Raw genomic sequence first — 19,046 nt, forward strand, 5'->3', positions numbered from 1 at the left:
AGGATCTCAGTTTTTGTTAACCAGTCCAATGCAGTAGCAGGAAAAGAGACGACAACGGTTAGTAGCCACAACACCGCATTCTCACGACAGGAGACGTGTCAGCGGCTAATGCCATACCAACCCAGAGAAGCTAAGTGCGTCAGGGTGGGTGCCTTGTGGAGCCCAGTGTACCTCGCAGAAAGAGTTTTAACAAAGGTAAGTTCTTACCATAAAACTCATTTTCTGCTGCGGGGTACACTGGGCTCCACAAGGAATGGACAATGGGGATGTCCTAAAGCAGTTCCTTATGGGAGGGGATGCACTGTAGCGGGCACAAGAACCCGGCGTCCAAAGGAAGCATCCTGGGAAGCGGCAGTATCGAAGGAATAGAACCTTATGAACGTGTTCACAGAGGACCACGTAGCCGCCTAGAACAATTGTTTAAGGGTCGCACCATGGCGGGCCGCCCAAGAAGGTCCAACAGACCGAGAAGAATTACCTTAATGTGATCAGGAGCAGAGAGACCAGCCTTCACATAAGCATGTGCAATCACCGTTCTAATCCATCTGGCCAGAGTTTGCTTGTGAGCAGGCCAGCCACGTTTGTGAAACCCAAACACCACAAAAAGAATCAGATTTCCGAATAGGAGCAGTTGTCTTCACATAGATACGGAGAGCCCGTACTACATCCAAAGACCGCTCTTTGGGAGACAGATCAGGAGAAACAGAGTGCCAAAACTACAATCTCCTGATTAAGGTGGAACGAAGAAACCACCTTAGGTAGATAGCTGGGACGAGTCCTAAGAACCGCCCGGTCACGGTGAAATATCAGATATGGGGAACTACAGGACAAGGCACCCAAATCCGACACTCTTCTAGCTGAAGCAATAGCCAGCAGAAACACCACCTTAAGGGAAAGCCACTTAAGATCAGCTGAACCAAGAGGTTCAAACGGAGACTCTTGTAACGCCTCCAAAACCACCGGCAAGTCCCAAGGAGCCACAGGCGGGACATAGGGAGGTTGGATATGCAATACGCCCTGAGTAAAAGTATGCACATCCTGTAAGGTCGCAATTTTTCTCTGAAACCACACCGACAAGGCAGATATTTGAACCTTGAGGGAGGCCAGACGCAGGCCTAAGTCCAGGCCCTGCTGAAGAAAAGCCAACAACTTGGCTATACTAAACTTGGAAGCGTCATAACAGTTAGATGCGCACCAAACAAAGTAAGAATGCAAGACCCTATAGTAAATCCGAGCCGAAGCCGGTTTCCGGGCCCGCAACATAGTTTGAATGATCGCCTCAGAAAACCCTTTAGCCCTTAAGACGGAAGCTTCAAGAGCCACGCCGTCAAAGACAGCTGGGCTAGGTCCTGGTAGACACAGGAGCCCTGAACGAGGAGGTCTGGGCGTTGTGGACGTAGAATTGGACGCTCCGACGATAGGCCTTGCAGGTCTGAGAACCAGTTCCGTCTGGGCCACGCTGGAGCTATGAGAAGCAGAATTCCTTTTTCTTGCTTGAACTTCCGAATTACCCTGGGCAGGAGTGACACCGGAGGGAACACGTACGGCAGCCGAAACCTCCACGGCACCGCCAGCGCATCCACGAATGCTGCTTGAGGATCCCTTGTCCTTGCTCTGACGACCGGAACCTTGTGATTGTGTCGAGACGCCATCAGATCTACGTCTGGAAGGCCCCACCTTTCCACTAGGAGTTGAAACACTTCTGGATGGAGGCCCCACTCGCCAGCATGCACGTCCTGATGACTGAGAAAGTCCGCTTCCCAATTCAGGACTCCCGGAATAAATATTGCCGATATGGCCGGTAGATGGCGTTCTGCCCACTGTAGAATCAGTGAGACTTCCATCATTGCTAGGCGGCTTCGAGTGCCGCCTTGATGATATATGTAAGCCACCGTGGTGGCGTTGTCCGACTGTACTTGAACAGGACGGTTCTGAATTAAATGCTGGGCTAGGTTCAAGGCATTGAAGACCGCCCGCAACTCCAGAATATTGATCGAGAGGAGGGACTTCTCCTTGGTCCACCGTCCCTGAAGGGAGCGTTGCTCCAGCACCGCGCCCCAACCTCTTAGACTGGCATCAGTCGTTAACAGGACCCAGTCGGATATCCAGAACGGACGGCCCCTGCACAGTTGTTGGTCCCGGAGCCACCAGAGCAGCGACAGACGGACCTCCGGAGTCAATGAGATCATTTGAGACCTGATCTGGTGAGGCAGGCCGTCCCATTTGGCTAGAATCAGCCTCTGGAGAGGGCGAGAGTGAAATGGAGCGTACTCCACCATGTCGAATGCTGACACCATGAGGCCCAGCACCTGCATAGCCGAATGTATCGACACTTGCGGATGAAATAGGAAGCAACGAATCCTGTCCTGAAGTTTCAGGACTTTCTCCTGAGACAGGAACAACCGCTGGTTGCGAGTGTCCAATAGTGCTCCCAGATGCACCATGCTTTGAGCAGGGATGACTTCTTCCAGTTGATGAGCCACCCGTGGGCTTGCAGAAACCGGACCGTCACATCTAGATGACGCAGGAGAAGTTCTGGGGAATTTGCCAGGATTAACAAGTCGTCCAAATACGGCAGTATCCTGACCCCTTGACGGCGGAGTACCACCGTCATCACCGCCATGACTTTTGTAAAGACTCGCGGAGCTGTTGTTAAACCAAAAGGTAACGCCCAAAACTGGTAATGGCAGTTGCCAATCGCAAATCTCAGGTATTGCTGATGAGACACTGCTATAGGAATATGCAGGTAAGAATCCTGTATATCCAGGGAGACCATGAAGTCCCCAGGTTCCAAGGCCAGAACTATAGAGCGAAGGGTTTCCATCCGGAACATGGAAACCTTCACAAACCTGTTCAATGCCTTGGGGTTGAGAATGGGACGGGAAGACCCATTCGGTTTCGGGACTAGAAACAGCGGAGAATAGTACCCCCGGCCCCTCTGTGCAAGAGGCACATGTACCACGACTCCTGTATCCAGGAGTGTCTGTACCACCGAATGTAGAGTGTTTGCCTTTGTCTTGTCCAACGGGACATCTGTCTGGCAAAATCGATGAGGGGGTCGATTTTTGAAGGCTATGGCATAACCTTGAGTGACGACTTCCCGTACCCAGGCATCTGAAGTGGTCTTCAACCATTCCTGGGTATACCCTAGAAGCCGGCCCCCCACCCTGGGATCCCCCAGAGGGAGGCCCGCCCCGTCATGCGGCAGGCTTATCTGTCTTGGAAGCTGGCTGACGGGCCGCCTAGGCTCTTTTGGGCTTAGGCTTACCAGGTTTGGAAGTGCAGGCCTGCTTGTTGTACGCCTGACCTTTTGCTTTACCTGAAGGACGAAAGGGGCGAAAGGAAGTACCTTTAGCCTGCGACACAGAAGGAGCAGTACTTGGCAGACAGGCAGTTTTGGCAGTAGCCAAGTCAGCCACAATCTTATTTAAATCCTCCCCAAACAGAATATCTCCCTTAAAAGGGAGTACCTCCAGGGTTTTTCTAGAGTCCAGATCCACAGACCAGGATCTCAGCCACAATATCCGGCGAGCCAGGACTGACGTAGTAGAGGCCTTGGCTGCCAGGATACCGGCATCAGAAGCCGCCTCTTTAATATAACGAGAAGCTGTGACAATATAAGACAAGCATTGTCTAGCATGGTCAGAGGAGATTTCAGCATCTAACTCCAAGGCCCATGCTTCAATGGCCTCTGCAGCCCAAGTAGCTGCAATAGTGGGCCTTTGTGCAGCACCCGTGATGGTGTAGATTGCTTTAAGACAACCCTCCACACGTTTATCCGTAGGCTCTTTTAGAGAAGTGACGGTGGTGACCGGTAGAGCTGAGGAAACCACCATCCTAGCCACATGTGAGTCCACTGGAGGAAGCGTTTCCCAATTCTTAGACAGCTCCGGCGCGAGGGGATAGCGAGCCAGCATCTTCTTTTGAGGCAAAAACTTCGTACCCGGGTTTTCCCAGGGTTCCTGACGTATATCCACTAGGTGGCCAGAGTGAGGTAAAACTTGTTTAATCACCTTCTGACGCTTGAACCTATCTGGTTTCTTAGGAGGAACGGATGACTCGGGATCATCCGTAATCTATAAAATGAACTTAATAGCCTCCGAAGATCAGGAACATCCACATGTGAACCACCCTCCACATCAGCCGTATCTGAGTCAGAACCCGTGGGGTCAGTGTAAGTGACGTCTTCGTCCGACGAGGTGTCAGTGACAGCAGTGGATTGTGAGGAGACAAGCGCTCGCTTAGAGGACCCCTTGGACGTAGGCGAGCGACGGTCAGACTTTTTAGTAGTCAGGGACTGGTTCAACTCATTTATTTGAGCAGATAAATCGTCCGCCAGCGGCGGGTTAGCTGCAGGGACCACAAACGGTTGCACCGGCATTGGGGGTTCCATAGGGGGTGTTAGTTTATGAACTAGCGTATGCAGAAGCGTGGAAAAAGTGGCCCACGGCGGGTCATTATTTGCCCCCGTTGCCACCGTCCCACTGGGGAACAAGGAGCCCCCAGAACCAGAGCCCAAAGCTGCTATATTCTCCTCATAGGTATCTGCGGCTTCAGCAACACCGGCAGTGTGTTCAGCCCCAGAACCGTTACCCTCAGAAGCAGACATGATATAACTTGCAGTATCAGGTAACACAGTACAATTTGTCAGCAGCACAATACCTCTAGCCCAAACCCCTGCGCAGTGTAGTCAGCACCAGCAGAGATAAAGGAGAGATATGGTGAATAAATCACAGCTAAAAATACGTAATACAGAATATCTTTGTAAAAATCCTATATTAGATAAAACTTGACGCACCAAGCCCCCTCAGGTTATAGAATATAGGGAAAGCAGGTTGAGTGAAAGACACGAAATGGACACCACTCAGCTATCAAATGCACACACAAATGTTTGTACAATGCAGAGGTTATTACTAACAATAATACTGCACTGGACTAGCTTACACAGCTATATAACAATAGATATAACAGTACACAGTAAGAACTGGATGTATATCACAGGGTAATTGTACTAGGAAACCCTGACTAAATGCACTCTTTCTTAACTAACACTGACTAAAAAAGGCAGGTAGAATACTTAAGTGTCTTGTAAAGTCACAGCACTGACAACTAGGCGGCTTTACATAGGAGGATTTGCCCAAGCATTCCCAGGAATAGTGAGCTGAGGGATAATGGCGCCGCAGACACTGCCAGGGAGTGAGGGAGAGACAGATATGCAGCTCCAGGGCGGGAACATTTGCAGAAAATGGCGCCCTGGGGCTGGGGCTTCAGGTCCAAGCTCTATCCCCCTGCTGGCAAAACCACCGGGTACTGCGGGCTCTAATAAAACGGTTTATAGAGAAAACCTGACCTGTCCCATGCCCTCGTGATCTAGTGGAATCGCATGTACTGCCAGTGTCCACCGCCAGCGCGCGCGTCCCGCTTCCCACTGACCGCGCCGGATCGCGATAAAGACCGCGTCCCGCAAGCGGGACCCACTTACCACCTCCCGAAGCGCGGCCACGCGATCCCGGAGAGCCCCCGTCGTGTGTGCCTGACAAGAAGAAAACCGGAGCCTCCTGCTGTAGTTACCCAGCAACCAGGGCTCGGGAGTGTACAGCGCCGCTGGGGAGAGCCGGAGCTGCAGCCGTGAATGTCCACTGACATGCAACACTGCTGCTGCCCTTGAAGTCTTCACTTTTTTCCTCAGAAAAAAAGCTCTTCTTAGGGCTTCCTGGAGCAGCCCCTCTGTTAAGTGCCTGCTACTGCAGCACCAACTACAAAACTGAGATCCTGTGCAGGGAGGCAGTGTGATATAGGAGGTGGCGCTATTCATTCTGGGAACAGTCAAAGCTTTGAGCCTGTTGGTGCCTCGGATCAAGATCCTACTCTACACCCCATTGTCCATTCCTTGTGGAGCCCAGTGTACCACGCAGCAGAATTAATCTTTTTTTCTGAAGTTTGTTCTACGGTTTTGCATTAGAAAAAATAAAAACCAGGATGGCAGTATCAAACCATGCAGTTAAACAAAATGTTATTTTATGTCTTTAACATATTCAAAAGCGAACATAAAATTGCAAAAAAAAACCAACAGTTTTATAAATCCGTACACAGCGAATGTATTCCGTTGTTGCATCATTAAGGACAGCTTTTAGATCAAAGAAAATATGTTGCATTTTATGTTAGAGGTAGAGAAAGCCGGTACACAGGATTGGCAGGAATGCACCCAAGTCGTATAGTAAGTCGCACAGTAAAGTGAACTTATTAAACCTGGCAACAGCATCCATAATCGACTGAAGAAAGACAGTCTGTGGAGAGGAAGGCCAGGAAGATAAGAAGGCAGTACACAAGCAGAGATTCAAGGAGATCCATAATTAAATAAATATAAGTACTGACCCTTATAATGAATTATAGCTAAGTCTGGTGTGCATTGCTTATTTAACGGTATTGCCGAGTGTTTTTCTGTTTTTTTTTTTTGGTTCTGCCTCACCAACATATTACATTGTTCATTTGGACAATGTTGTGCAGTAAATTATTTCCGGATGCAGTGAGCAGTGATGTGTGGTGATGTGTGAATGCGCTGTATCAGTTAAAGGACAACTAAATATCTTGCATATAGTTATGTAATCTACAGTATTATCCAGAATGGTCTGAAAACAGGAAGATAAACTGCTGCATTATGGGGATAATGCTGCACATACAGTACAGAGATGGCCACTCACAGTTTCCCCTACAGCAGTGGTTCTCAAACTCGGTCCTCAGTACCCCACACAGTGCATGTTTTGCAGGTAACCCAGCAAGTGCACAGGTGTATTAATTACTCACTGACACATTTTAAAAAGGCCCACAGGTGGAGCTAATTATTTCACTTGTGATTCTGTGAGGAGACCTGCAAAACATGCACTGTGTGGGGTCCTGAGGACCGAGTTTGAGAACCTGTGCCCTACAGTATCCATGAGGAGCACTGCTACACAAATGTATGACATGGGGAATACTATGGGGAATGTTGGAAGGTAGGGGTCACTTTTTATTGTAATTTAATATATTTTAGGCAAAGTGCTCCAAACAGATAAATTATTGGCAAATAGATTACATAGCCAAATTAGTTATGTTTCAGTCACTTAATTCCCTTTAATAAAATAGATTTGACTATATCTAATCAACAATACAAACTAAAATCCCAAATTTTAATACCTATATCAAAAGAATCTTCTCTTTTATCACCAAATGTTTTTGTCTACATTTTGTGTTGTTATTGTTATTTCCAAGCTAAATGCCCATCATTAACAATTAGGTTTCGTTTTCTATTGTTTTTCTAAATTACCTGGCAAAAATCAAATATTTTTTCCCCAAATCTCTCTGTAATTGCCCCATTCAGATATCAATTACCATGCAGATTTCCCGGCAGTCATCATTTTTCCTATGGTTTTATTTAAGCATTGAGATCACATCCCGATTTTGCCAAGTTGGACATTAAGGAGAACACAGACTGTTAAGGAAAATACATACTTAGAAAATGTCAGGGTTCTTTCAATTGTATATCTATTTTTCTAATAAATAAAATGCTAAAAATAAATCTAGTTTATTACAAAGTAACTAACTATACAGTCAAATGTAAAAACACATGGAAAAATATCCATAGAATATAAAGTTCCAAAGAATATAAAGACATTGTGTTAACTTTGCATAAAACAAGGTTCTTAGTATAACAGTTATCATAATTGTTATAGTCATATTTATATAATTCCTACATATTGTGCAGTTCTATACAGTCAGTGATTATTATTCATATAACAGTAGGCCAATTGCTCGATCAATATGTATGTTCATAGAGAGAGGGAAGAAATCCAAGCAAACACGGTAAGCTCATCCAAACTCAACACAGATAGCACCCTCTATTGCAACCAAATCCATTACCCCAGCACTGCGAGTCAGCAATGCTAACCACTGTGCTATAGCGATATGACATGTAACACATACAGTAATTGTGACGCCAGTTCAAATAGGTCCCTATTCCACATTAGATGCATAGTAAATATCTGGTAGTTTGCTCCTGAAAAAGCTAATACTATAGGCAATATGCTTAACAAAATAAAACACCTATATATCCATTCATAAAGACATAAAATCACAGTCTCAAGTACAGTACCAGATACAAACATTTGATGTGTGTGTGTGTGTGTGTGTGTGTGTGTGTGTATCAGTTGTAGAAAGAGGCGGCACTCGGAGACTATACAATCAATGTGTATTGAAAAAAAATGTGCAATCAACGTTTCGGGGACCAGTTCCCCTGAAGAACTGGTCCCCGAAACGTTGATTGCACATTTTTTTTCAATACACATTGATTGTATAGTCTCCGAGTGCCGCCTCTTTCTTCAACTGCTGTACATACCGGAGGGAGACCCCCGGAGGGGGAGGGCACCGCAGCGAGATGTATCCCGCTGTGGATAATGAGAATGTGTGAGCGTGTGTGAGTACTGTGTGTGTGTGTGTGTGTGTGAGAGAGAGACACCCCCACCCATGAAGGCAGCTGCTGGGAGAACTAGAGCGCCCAGCAGCCCCATCACCTGCAGACAAACAGTGGCAGTTGCTCTACCATTCCTGGAGATAATTATATATCAGGTGCTAGAAAGGGGGAGGGGTCACAGACAAACAGCAGACAGAGAGAGGGGTGCTTTTCCCCCCTGGTATCCGACCAGCACACTAAAAAATGTACCTGTAACCATACCTGAATCTATCTGGTAATAGAATTCCAAAGAATTGGTCACACGTGTTTGCAAAGACATGGTTAGCTGCTGAGCTGCGCCAAGGCTTCTCCGATATCAGCAGTCCTAACACTCCATAATAGCAGTGCCCACATAGGGCCATGTGATTTGTCTACAGTAAGGCCTCATGATAAAGGCTCATACCAAAACACATCCAGAGAGCTAACTTACTTACCCGGGAACCATGCCCAGGATCAGCCCCATCACCTCCCAGCGGCCCCCTTCCCAGTGCAAAGATGGAGGGGAGACCAATAGTACTTATAAAACACATTACACAAAATATTTGTCTGCTTAAACCAGGCATTCCCAACCACGGTCCTCGAGGCACACCAACAGTGCAGGCTTTAGTGATATCCAGGCTTCAGCACAGATGGTTAAATCAAAATAACTGAGGTACTAATTAAGTCACCTGTGATCAAGCATGGATATCACTAAAACCAGGACTGTTAGTGTGCCTTGAGGACCGAGGCTGGGAAACACTGGCTTAAACCATTGAAACAAAATCTAAATCACAAGCAATGACGTTGTATATTATATAAAGATACTATTGAAATAACACTTTCTTGGTGGTATCTGTGTACAAGACATATTGGGCAGATGCACTAAGCCTTGGAGAGTGATAAAGTGCAGAGAAATAAACTACCAACCAATTAGCTCCTAACTCCCATGTTACACACAATGTTTGAAAAATCCACTTTATCACTTTTCAAGGCTTACTACATATGCTTCATAATCTAAAAGCTACAGTATATAAATGAAATCCTTGTCATCATAGCCACTCCTAATTATGCAGTGGGAAAGTAGGCCATGGGTTGGCATCTGGTGGATTGGGAAACCCTTGTGGCTCTGAAATGGGCAACATAAGACTGTCATGATCAGGTGAATATGGTGATGGCTACTCATAGGTTACAAGCACCTTTTGGACATCCTGCTTGGCTGAATTGATGCTACAGTACATGCTAGTAATCTAATGCATACCCACAAAGGGTGTGTCTGTCTCCCTTATTAAACTAAAGGGTGCTGGTGAGAATCATGAATAAATATCATGTGGCCCACTACTGTAATGTACTGTATAATAAAATGGCTGCTAATGCTCTTGACTCAAAGGGGGGACATTTATCAAAGCTTGGAGAGAGATAAAGTGCAGCAAGATAAAGAACCAACCAATCAGCTCCTGTCATTTTTCCAACACTGTAAAATGTCAGTTAGAAGCTGTCTGGTTGGTATTTTATCTCTTTCCACTTTATCCCTCTCCCGCTTTTTATAAATATCCACCCAAATTGTATTTTATTGTGAACAAAATAAAAAACAGAAAAAAATAGTTCAGTTACAAACCCAAAATTATATATATTTATATTCATTTACAATAGAAAAATTCTAACAAGAATGGGTTTAGGTGTAGAAAAAAAGGGGGTAATTTTACACAAAAGTTTCAAATAAACAATCATACTATAAATACTTCAATTAAGTTTTTATATCAATATAAACATTCCAGTTAAGGTGCAGCCTTTGGTGAATACACTTCTAACTTTATCCAGAGGTAAGATTCCCAGACACTGCAGTCTGCTTTGGCACAATGTTAAAACTCATTCGCTCTGCAAAATCTCACTGGTGCATATTGGGCAGAAGCAAAACATCATTTAAAAGCAGGTTTGAGGGCTGACACTGCAGACTGCAAACCCAGTGATCAGGTGTGTCCCCCATAAGATGCAATGTGACAAATGCTGCCAACTCTGTGAAGGAGGTCTGCAACAGTGATGTACAACGCATTACTTTACATTTTTAGGTCAGTTAAACAGTAACTATATTTTATTTACTCAGATGTATCTTTTTTCCTCCCCCACATAACCTGTTTTATGAGGCTACTTCCTGAAAGGGTACAACATGTGTAGTTACTGTGGCAAAGTATAATGGGGCACAGAGGTGGTTAATGAAGATGACAGCTTGTTTGCAATGAGGGATTTCCTCAGTTTTATGCCCAAATCTGTCAGCTATAGGATTAGGTTGGAAGCAAAGGGCCTTTATCAATGAGCTTTGCAGGCATACCCTTCATAGTGCAAGCCTTTTATTCCATCCTGCACACATTATTAACCCTTCCTACAACAATGCTGATTAGTAGCAAAAGCATCAAGATAAAATGGCATGCTCAAGGTCACCCACAAGTGTATCTCTTAAAAAGCCATTACTTGCAGTCTACTACTAAGAATATTTCCTATTACTAGGTCAGAGAAGAGGACCGATCCCAGCACACTGAACGCTTAGGAGTGGGGTGGAGTGTATAGGTATGAAGAAGAAGAACCCTCTTTTCTGAGCCACACTCAAAAAGGATGAAGGAGGATTATTTATTTCCTACATTACACTGATGACCAGAATGACTTAACCCCCTAACTGCCGCTGCATATTGTCAAGCCCCGGGATGGAGGCCTCTCACTCATAACAAGGCTTAAACATCTGCAGTGCAAGTTAGCCTCACCACAGCCCAAGTATAGTTCTCCATTGCAGGATAATGGTGACAGTGAGATGCATGCAACCAACTTTCTGCTCTTGCAATAGACCAGGGAAACCGCAGCAGCAGGAGGGAAATGACATCCTACCTTGTACTGGAGGTCAGGCTGCTGAGACACAGGGCCAGGTGCAGTGTGCTGTGTCCATTTACATCCAGGCAGACAGAGGCACCAGCAGCAGCAGGTCTGGGGTGCAAGCAATGCTTGTACTCGTCTCACAATGATTCATGATTGCTGAAAGCCTGTGAAAGAAGCATCATCAAGCATGCAGCAGCTGCCACAGCCTATGAGACAGTAGTCCGACCTTCTTTCTCCTCCTCCCCTCTCTCCAGCTTACACACACAAGATGGCTTTTCCCTCTATTTCCTACAGTACAGTAGCTGTGTAATTCCCAACTGTAGCCTTTGCTGCTCAGAGAGAGCCAGATAGTAGCCTCCTGCCACCTCACCGATTCCTCTACCTCTATACCCAGGGGAACATACAGTATGTGTCTACAGGATGGACCAGTCTACTGAAAATATAGGTTGTCTTTATTTTATCCCACTGGATGCTGCATCCTGTGAAGAGCTTAGGAACTCCTATGCAGAAGGGTATTAACAAGGATTACCTGGAAAATGACACTTTTTTTTTTTAATACTGTTTTAACTCTTTCACATAGTGCCTTACTTTTATATGTGCTTTGGTTTCATTTTAAAAGTGTTCCAGTTCCATTTCTTGTATAGGCAACTAAGGCATCCATGTTTGTGTAGCTCAAATCAGCTCACATTTACTTATATTGGAAAAAAAGAGAACACTAACAGTACATTTATATACATGTGTGTGGCGTGTGCATATTATTATACATGTTCATAGCTGCATTAGTTACTGTATTATATATTATTTTATATGTTAATACGCATTAGGATTTTAAGACTTGGAACAGATCCTAACCCATTACAAAAGAGTTGTATAATACTATATTCTAATTAAAATACATTTTAAAATAGGAATCTTTTTTATAATGGATGGGAGAAGCAGACTGTCTAATAACAGCTAAAATTATATAGAAGTTGATAAACTGTTGTACGGTTTATGACCTTGAGAACATCATTTTCATTTCCTGATCCATTAATGCTACAGAAGTGGTGTGCAAGATAGATTATATATCAATAAACCAAGGTACATACATATACAATCATTATTATAAACTGTATGTCACTACTTCCAGCATTGGTAGCGGAAACAGCATGTCAATTATGAGACATGTATGTATGGTAACATATCAAATTCAGTGCAAGTGTCAGCTGCTTAGCAACTGTAAGAGCAGTAGGAAATATAAAAGGGTTCTCCTGGAGTGAGGCAAGCACTACAGTCCTCAATTGCACACACAGTTTCTGACATGCATAATTCTGGACCCTTACTAAGCCATAGGGAACTTGCAGCTCACAGAACACACTTCAATTATAACCAATTGTTGTAATTCCCAACTTCTGCTGCTTCCTCTTAATGTCTACATATACACATCAAATCCGGGGGATTTGAGAACTGGATACCATTTTTAATGAGTAGTCAAAAGAATCAATCAAATACTTCTATTGTGTCAGATGTAGAGTTGCAGCAAGTCGTCCTTAATTTCACCCTCGTTGTCTGTATGAAAATAAGTCAAAACAGGATATAAACTCCCCTATGCATCCATTTCCTATTTCTACACTTTGATAGTCCTCATAATTGTAGATGCGCACCTATACAAGCCCTATATGTTATGCAAAAGCTCTGTAAGAAACCCGGCACAGCTGTGCTTAGCAAGCAATTCTATTGACACCATCTGTAAACTTTGCGTGCATGCGAACGCCCGTATAGAATGCCCCTTCAACTGCAAGTGGAGATGCAGCCGAGCATCAGCCATATTTCCATACACTCAGATATGGAGCATGTGCAGTGTGACACAAGATATGTCAGCAAAACTAGCATGCGTTGAACTTAGCCCCATTAAATATGCCATTATTTATAACCCTGGCCTATATCATTTTGCATAACAATTAAAACCTGCATACAGTATGTAGATGATGTTACTGAGTTATAATGTAATAATGTTATAATGTTACTGAGTTATAATGTAAGTTGGAGGTGTCTCTATATTGGTCTATGCTCTCTATTAGTTGGTTGTCTTGGTGTTGCAAAATCCTTCATCTACATAATATAGCATTGTCACAAAAAAGGTGGAAAACAACTGATTTATCCTGTATTCAGGGGCAAATTCAGTAAGGAACGTACTTGCTGCATTCAGCTGATGTTCGGGGACTGCGAGGCAGAGGACTATGTTGTGAGACAAAGTTTCCTTGGCCTCAGAAGCCGCACTGCGACGACTCAGGTGTGAAAGCTTAGACTTACTCAGCCTGCCTTCGCGGATGAACATCGCGACCATAATCACAGATACAATGCAATCACAGGTGGTATGCACCTCCTCCTGCATTTGCATTGCAAAGCTCTTCATTTGGTTAAGGCGGGATTGAGGCACTTGTCCAAGGGCTGATTCAGAGATGGATGCACTAGGTACAGCCGCAGCAACTGTGCTAAAGTATGTACCAGCAGCAGGAGGCATCTGTAGCAGAAAGATGCCCACTGCCGGCTTTTATGGTCCGCTGCTATGTCTGAAGAGGCAGCATCGGCTAACCTGCATGAATATCAGTCATCTGAGTAACCCTCAGGTTACTTAGTATAGCTGGGATATTCACGCTTCCAGTGCCAGTGAAAATGCGTCATGCCCCCATATTTTAGGACGCTTCCTGTGGCTAACCCCAAACACCGGCAGTCTGCCAATCATGCTGTGTCATTTGAGGCACAGTGAGTGACACCGCAGAACACAATCTGCACATGGGTAGCCCAGCTTCTGCACAGATGCAAATCTAAAAACATTGAAGTTGTGCATTAACATTGCGTAAAACTTACATCTCTGAATCAGGCCCTGATTTCTTGGGATCCATTCAGGATCCCGGTGTACAGGATACCTATACCGTAATACTGAAAACTGCTCAGAATACCGCCACCGAGAAGGTTTGCGGGGGCTGTGGAGAGGTAAGGTTAGGCTGCAGGGAGGGGAGGGGGGTTAGGTTGGCACCACTGTGGAGGGTTGGGGTTAGACTGTGTATGTGTCGGGGGTGGGGGTGGGGGTGGGGGGTAGGGTTAGGCTGCAGGAAGTGGTGCTTAGGGTTAGGCACCACCATGGAGGGTTGGGGTTAGACTGTGTGTGGGGGGGGGGGGGAAGGGGTAGGGTTAGGCTGCAGGAAGGGGTGCTTAGGGTTAGGCACCACCGTGGAGGGTTGGGGTTAGACTGTGGGGGGGGGGGGGGGTAGGGTTAGGCTGCAGGAAGGGGTGCTTAGGGTTAGGCACCACCGTGGAGGGTTGGGGTTAGACTGTGTGTGTGTGTGGGGGGGGGGAAGGGGTAGGGTTAGGTTGCAGGTAGGGGTGCTTAGGGTTAGGCACCACCGTGGAGGGTTGGGGTTAGACTGTGTGTGTGTGTGGGGGGGGTTAGGCTGCAGGAAGGGGTGCTTAGGGTTAGGCACCACCGGGGAGGGTTAGGGTTAGACTGTGTGTGTGTGTGTGTGGGGGGGAGGGGGGTTAGGGTCAGGCTGCAGAAGGGGAGGTTAGGGTTAGACTGTGCGTGTGGGGGGGGGGGGTAGGGTAGGCTGCAGGAAGGGGTGCTTAGGGTTAGGCACCACCGGGGAGGGTTAGGGTTAGACTCTGTGTGTGTGTGTGGGGGAGGGGGGGTTAGGGTCAGGCTGCAGAAGGGGAGGTTAGGGTTAGACTGTGTGTGTGTGTGGGGGGAGGGGGAGGGTAGGCTGCAGGAAGGGGTGCTTAGGGTTAGGCACCACCGTGGAGGGTTGGGGTTAGACTGTGTGTGTGTGGGGGGGGGGGGGGGTTAGGGTCAGGCTGCAGAAAGGGAGGTTAGGGATTAGGGATATAATACTTACCTACAAGGTGTCAGGATCCTTGACGTTGGGATGCTGCTGCCGCTATTATGACTGCCAGCATCCCAAGCGCCGGGATCCCGATACCATCCCTGATTTCTTATGTCCTATGTTCCTGCACAAACAGCTGTTTTTCTTCAACCTGTAAACCAAAGCATGGAAACCACATTTGCATAGTTAAATGGAAGTGTGAGAGAAAAGTGAGTATGGTCACATAATTGATGCCTTATTAACAGAGTTAAGTATCAATCAGAAGTCAATCACATATAATGCCAAGGAAGATAACATGTGACAGGGCTTTCTCACATCTGCTAGAAAGGAGAGAAGGGAAAGAATCTAAAAGAATGTTTAAAATATACAACTAAAAGTAAAATGAAGTGTAAAGAACAACAAACATAAAAAGCAAATTAAATAAAAAAATAACCGAGTGTGCAACAGAGAATGGGTTTTGGTAACATACAGTTTGTTTGTATATTTATATTGTTAATAGGGCAGCTTCTATATTAATTCCCTCATTTGAGAATCATGAAATGGAAGCTGGAGGTGGTGGGAGCTGGACTGGAGGTAGTGGGAGTTGGAACTAGTGGGAGCTGGAGGTAGTGGGAGCATCTTATTAATTAGAACTACAGGTACCAGCGGGCCCGTTTTTCTCCTGCATGCTGGTGCTTGTGGTTCTCCAAGTACCAGCTTGCGGGGGAGGCTTGCTGGGACTTGTAGTACTACTGGAAAAAACAATATTCTTTCATTTTAAAAGGCTATCAGCCCCCCATCCGCAGCCCTTGGATGGGGGGGACAGCCTCGGGCTTCACCCCTGGCCCTTGGGTGGCTGGGGGGGGGGGGGGGGGACACCTTGATTGAAGGGGTCCCCACTCCTCCAGGGTACCCCGGCCAGGGGTGACTAGTTGGGTATTTAATGCCACGGCCGCAGGGCGCTGTATAAAAGTGACCCCCGGCTGTGGCATTATCTGTCCAGCTAGTGGAGCCCGGTGCTGGTTGTTAAAATACGGGGGACCCCTCCTCTTTTTGTCCCCCGTATTTTTTGCACCAGCACCAGGCGCAGAGCCCGGTGCTGGTTGTTAAAATACGGGGGATCCCCTGTCATTTTCCCCCCCAGTATTTTGGCAACCCGGACCGGCTCAAAGAGCCCGAGGCTGGTTATGCTTAGGAGGGGAGACCCCACGCCATTTTTTTTCGGGTTTTTTCCCGTTTTTTCCCGTTTTTTTAACATTTTTACAAATCTAATCAAAATCCGACAAATCGGCCGTTTTTCAACAGCGGGACTGTCGAATCCGTTTTTTATTGAATATGTAGAATTCCGGCACCCACCTGCCGGAATTCGACGGTTGAATTGTGTCGAAATAAAAAACTGGCGAAAAATTGCCGCGATTCGCCGGCAATTGCATATACCCCAATGTGTATGGATTAAATCATTTTATTTGTGCAGTATTAAAATAAAATCAATTCACAATCTGAAAAGGAAAGTACAGTGGTATGGCCGGCACTACCCGCTCAGCAAAGGGATGCAAAGCCGCAAGGCACCAGGCTGAAGAGGCGCTCTCTCTGCTCTGCATCCATGTGCTGAGCTGATGTCCGTGCTGCTCCCGGCTGCTGCCCCGTCACACTCTGACAGGCAGCGGTGCCGGCAGCATAAAGCCTCCTCTCCCCTCCCCTGTGTCAGTGCAGCAGTGTGCGGATCTAAAAGGGGCAGAGCTACATGGGTGTAAGGGTCGGAGCTACACGGGACCAGGCTGCAACCTGCAACACCGGAGCATGAACTGCTTCAGCTTAAGATTGCACTTAGGTAAGTGGCTGGAAAAAGAGTGAGTGAGTGAAAGTGTGTGTGTGTGTGTGTGTGTGTGTGTGTGTGTGTGTGTGTGTGTACAGTATCTGTATGTGTGACTGTGTATGTGTGTAATGTATGTACAGTATGTATGTGTATGTATGTATGTATGTGGCATGTGTATCTGTGTTTGTCTGAATGTGTATGTGTGACTGTGCGGCATAATGTGTAGAAGCATCACTGCTACAGGGTGTGTTACACTTATAAGCGGTACAGGGGGCATTACGCGTGTAAGCATCATTGGTACAGGGGAGCATTACTCGTGTAAGCTTCATTGGTACAGGGGGCATTACGCATGTAAGCATCACTGGTGCAGGGGCCTTTACGTGTGTAAGCGTCTCTGGTACAGGGGGCTTTACGTGTGTAAGCGTTACGTGTGAAAGTGTCACTGCTTCAGTGAGTGTTAGGTGTGAAAGTGTCACTGATACAGCAGGTGTTACGTGTGCAAGCGTCACTACTATAGGGGTCTTTACGTGTGTAAGCGTCACTACTACAGGGGGTGTTATGTGTGTAAGCATCAATACTATAGGGGACGTTGTGTATAAGCAGCACTACTACAGGGTTAATTGTGTGTATTAGCGGCACTACTACAGGGAGCATTGTGTGTATAAGCGTCACTGCTACAGGGGGCATTATGTGCGCTGTCCCTTTGTAAAGTATGGAAGGGCGCAAATTTTTAGTTTGCAGTGGGGTGCCAAACACCCTAGCACCGGCCCTGCATAGGTAGATGGAGTTTATACAATGCACAGTGTTGCTTCAGTGTAAATGCGACTGAGCGGATTTATCAGATGATAAAAGTTCCAAGGTTAAGAAAGTAAGTTTAGTCAGTTGGTATAGAACAAGTCAGTAGTACACCAGCACTTGCATGCTCTTGTAGGATAAACCAGTTCTTGGGCTAGACAGGTTAGAAATGCTCCAGTGCTTGCGTACTGCTGGAACTTGTAGTCAGGGGTTATGGCTGGATGGCCGGCATCCCATACCCACCAGTTACACTAACTTACTCTTCTGATGTCACTGAGGGGTGACCGTCCTTTTGGGATCCCTGGTGCTGGAGCATTTCTAACCTGTCTAGCACAATAACTGGTTATCGGCATATCTTTTAGATAGCAGCACCGTTAAGGACACTGGGCACAAAACCACAGTAATACATGGGGATGAATTGGTATCAGCACAGATAACATGCGCTGATACCACTTCCCTCCATAACGCCACATAATACATCCACCTGTCTGTTAGCTGCCATCACTGATAAAATAGCTGAGGGCCCAGGGCGACAGGCACAGTTCGCACACCCCTAGTGACGGCCCTGGGCATAACTGCAGGTGCAGGAGTAGTAGCCATGACCAATGTAGCTACTACCTGTGCTGCTCCGGTTCAGGCAGTGGCGAATTTCCCATTAGGCACGTGAGGCATGTGCCTAGGGGCGGCACTTGTTTGGGGGCAGCACTTGGATGCTTGTGTTGGTACTGTCAGTCTGAAATGTACAGTACCAATAACTGCAAAATATTTCCACTCTACTGTACCATATGCCATCTTGATTTGAGTACAAATGGGTAGGACATGCAGCTGTCCTACTGTACTTAGTAAATATGTATACATACAGTAAATAAAAATAGGGGGAAAAATGGTGGCTTTTTTTATTATTCTATTAAATTGTCTATCAAAAGAGAGCTTATAACCAATCAATGGAAATAATAAAATCAGGCAAGGGTGTGGGGGGGGGTATTTAATTTCCTCTGTACTGCAGCAGCAGAAGCTTACTGCACCCCCAGCTGTGTATTAAATGCATTTCATGCATACAAGTTGGCGTTCTAAGACACCAAAGTTAAATTATACTTAGAAGGGAGGGGATCTTTCCGTTTCTCTCTGAGCAGAGAAAACAAAGTGATGCACAGTGGAGCAGCCAGGGCCGGAGCTTCCACTAGGCAGCTTTAGGCAGCTGCCTAGGGGCGCTGGTACCTGAGGGGGCGGCCTGCTGCAGCTGCCTAAAAAAGGTAGCATAGTCCTACCT

General features: G+C 46.2%; 1 protein-coding gene across 25 annotated transcripts in view; it reads right to left on the minus strand.

The window, feature by feature from the left end:
* Window positions 1–19,046, minus strand: part of RIMBP2 (RIMS binding protein 2) — a 1,046,283-nt gene that overhangs the window by 624,134 nt on the left and 403,103 nt on the right. For 2 of the 25 annotated variants that reach the window (XM_063964643.1, XM_063964639.1), the window contains exon 1: window positions 11,339–11,455. The exons of the other annotated variants lie outside the window; for them this stretch is intronic. The gene's annotated coding sequence lies outside the window, so the exon portion shown is untranslated. Of the gene's footprint in view, window positions 1–11,338; window positions 11,456–19,046 lie in introns of those variants that run through there. 25 annotated transcript variants of the gene reach the window in all.

The sequence above is a fragment of the Pseudophryne corroboree genome, chromosome 1 (assembly GCF_028390025.1).
Source record: "Pseudophryne corroboree isolate aPseCor3 chromosome 1, aPseCor3.hap2, whole genome shotgun sequence".
NCBI lineage: Eukaryota > Metazoa > Chordata > Amphibia > Anura > Myobatrachidae > Pseudophryne > Pseudophryne corroboree.